This window comes from Otolemur garnettii, unplaced genomic scaffold (genome assembly GCF_000181295.1).
Source record: "Otolemur garnettii isolate 467f Iridium unplaced genomic scaffold, OtoGar3 scaffold00018, whole genome shotgun sequence".
In the NCBI taxonomy this organism is placed as follows: Eukaryota; Metazoa; Chordata; class Mammalia; order Primates; family Galagidae; genus Otolemur; species Otolemur garnettii.
The window spans coordinates 736,926-740,412 of record NW_003852413.1 but is presented as its reverse complement, the minus strand read 5'-3'; positions in this window follow the sequence as shown (position 1 = coordinate 740,412).

The window sequence follows — 3,487 nt, the reverse complement described above, 5'->3', positions numbered from 1 at the left end:
GATATAGTGCACATAAAATAAGCCACATATTTAAGGTGTACAATTTGAATAGTTTCAACGTATGTAGAGTCCCAGGAAGCTGTGTCATCGATCAGCTATCCTGGGTGGTGTACCTGTCACCCTCAAACCTCCGGGCCTGTGCAACTTTGCCCTCCTCCTGCCTTCTTCCTCTCTGTCTACTCACGGCTAAACACCAACTGGTCTGCCTCTGTCACCACAGATTAATTGGGATTTTCTGTAAATGGAATCAAACAATAGGTACTTTTGGGGTGGGGGTGGGGTTCTGGTTTCTTTTACTCAGCATCATTACTTTGAGATTCATCCACATGTAAATCAATACCTCATTTTTTAAATTGCTGAATATTGCTGTGGACGTGCCAATGTCTGTTTACCTATCATCCTAGTGGTAGACAACTGGGGTGTTCTGGTTTGGACTTATTATAAACAAAGCTGCTAAACATTCATGGACAAGTGTTAGTGTGGACAAATGTCTTCATTTTTCTTGGGTTAATATTTAGGAGTGGAATGGCTGAGTCTTGTGGTAAGCATAAGTTTAACATTTTTTTTGGTGTGAGACAGAGTCTCAAGCTGTTGCCCTGGGTACAGTGCTGTGGCATCCTAGCTCATAGCAACTGCCAACTCTTGGGCTCAAGTGATCCTCTTGCCCCAGTTTTTCTATTTTTAGTAGAAGTGGGGTATTTCTTTTGCTCAGGCTAGTCTCAAACTCATGAGCTCAGACAATCCACCTGCCTCGGACTCCCAGAGTGCTAGGATTACAGGCATGACTCCCAGAGTGCTAGGATTACAGGCATGAGCCACCGTGCCCAGCCTAAGTTTAACTTTTTAAGAAACTGCAAAATTCTTTTCCAAAGTAGTGCCATTTTTCATCACCACCAGCAGTCTGGGAGTTACACTTTCTTCATGTCCTTGGTGAAAACACATTGGTGCCCTTTAGTCATGTACATTATACAAAACAATGTAGTACGGGCTCACACTTATAATCCTAGCACTTTGGGAGGCCAAGGCAGGAGGATAGCTTGAGATCAGGAGTTTAGGCCAGCCTGAGCAATATAGTAAGACCCCACCTCTACAAAAAATAGAAACATTTGCTGGGCATGATGGTACATACCTGTAATCCCAGAACTTTGGGAGGCTGAGGCAGAAGGATCTCTTGAGCCTGCAAGTTTGAAGTTGCAGTGAGTTATGATGACACAATGGCACTCCCGCCTGGGTGACAGAGTGAGACTCTGTGTCAAAAAAAAAAAATATATACGGGTGGCACCAGTGAGTGGGGCGCTGGCCCCATATACTGAGGGTGGCAGGTTTAAACCCGGCCGTGGCCAAACTGCAACAAAAAAATAAAAATAGCCGGGCAGTATGGTGGACACCTATGGTCCCAGCTGCTCAGGAGGCTGAGGCAGGAGAATCGCCTAGGCCCAGGAGTTGGAGGTTGCTGTGAGCTGTGATGCCACAGCACTCTACCAAGGGCAATAAAGTGAGACTCTGTCTTTATAGAGGGTGGCACCTGTAGCTCAGTGGGTAGGGCGCCAGCCATGTATACTGAGGCTGGTGGGTTCAAACCCTGCTCAGGCCAGCTAAAACAACAATGACAACTGCAACAAAAAAATAGCTGGGTTTTGTGGCAGGTGCCTGTAGTCCCAGCTACTTGAGAGGCTGGGGCAAAAGAATTGCTTAAGCCCAAGAGTTTGAGGTTGCTGTGAGCTGCGATGCCACAGCATTCTACCCAGGGTGACAGCTTGAGACTCTGTCCCCCTCAAAAAGCAAAACAAATAAACAAACAAAACTATAGATACTAGAGATGTTAAAAAGATAAGGGAACATTATAAACAATTTTATGCCAGTAAATTTTGTAACTTATATGAAATGGAAAAATTCTTTGAAAAACACAATTTGCCAAAAAATAATCCAAGAAAAAATAGAAAAATCTGAATAACTTCTTATCTATTAAAGGAATTGAATGCATAATCCAAAGCTTCCTGTAGAGAAACTCATGGACAACATAGCTTTATGAATTCTATCAAATATTTAAGGAAGAAATAATATCAATATTATACAAATTCTTTCAAAAATGAAGGAGAGGGACTACTTTACAATGTATTATATGAGGCCAGCAAACCCTGATACCAAAACCTGGTAGAAAATTAAAGGAAAGGAAAATTGGAGGGCAATATTTCTCATAAATATAAGTGAAAAAATGCTAAATAAAATATTTCCATGTCAAAAGCATTGATATCCAAAAAGGATAACCTATTTTGACCAAGTAGGTTTTCTCAAAAAAATATGAGATTGGTTTGACATTTGAAACTAAATCTGTGTAAGTCACATATTAACCAAATTAACAAAAAAATTCTATTGCAATCTCAACAGACACAGAAAAAGCATTTGACAAAGTTCAATATCCATTTATGACAGGAAATAAACCTAGTAATAGAAATAAAGATGGTGATAGAAGGAGCTCTCCTATAACTGACAAGAACAGGTGCTGAGCGCTTCCAGGCTACATCCTCTCTCCTCACCTTGTATTGACCAGTGGATAATGGAACATTTCTCCCTGGAGACCAGAGACTTCAATTCAACATGTGGTGGGTGTCACACCTACTACAGGAACACAAGGACCAAAACAAAACACACTCAAAAAAAATGCGTACAATTGGTTAGGAAAAAATAAAACCTCTATTAGCAGACATCATGACTGCCTACATAGAAAACACTAAGAAACCCACAAAAACTGGTGGAATGTGTGGATTTGGCTAAGTTGTAGGATACAAAGTCAACATGGAGAAATCAATTATGTTTTTGTGTTCTAGGAACAGTTGAAAAAGGACATGTAAAACTGGTATTTACAAAGCACCAAACAAAATAAAATACTTGGGAATAAATTTAGTAAGACTTATATGTTAAAATTATAAAACATCATTGAGAGAAATTAAATACACCACATTCATGGATTGAAAGACTCAAATTTGTTAAGATGCTAATTCTCCCTTAATTGACATGTCAATTCAGTATAATCCCAATAAATCCAAGCAGGCTTTTGTGTGTATGAGTTTTGAAATTGACAAGTTGATTTTAAAATTTCCATGGAAATGGCAAAGACTTAGACTAGCCAAAATGATTTCTTTTGGGGGGGTTGGGAGGGCGGAGACAGAGTTTCTCTCTGTTGTCTTGGATAGAGTGGCGTCATCGTTCAACCTTGAACTCTTAGGCTCAAGTGATCCTCTTGCCTCAGGTTTTCATTTTTGTAGAGATGGTGTCTTGCTCTTGCTTAGGCTGGTCCCAAATGCATGAGTTTAAGGAATCCACCCACCTTGGCCTCCCAGAGTGCTGAGATTACAGGTGTGAGCCACCATGCCCAACCTGAAATGATTTCTTTTTTTTTTTTTTTTTGAGACAGAGCCTCAAGCTGTACCCCTGGGTAGAGTGCCGTGGCATTACAGCTCACAGCAACCTCCAACTCCTGGGCTCA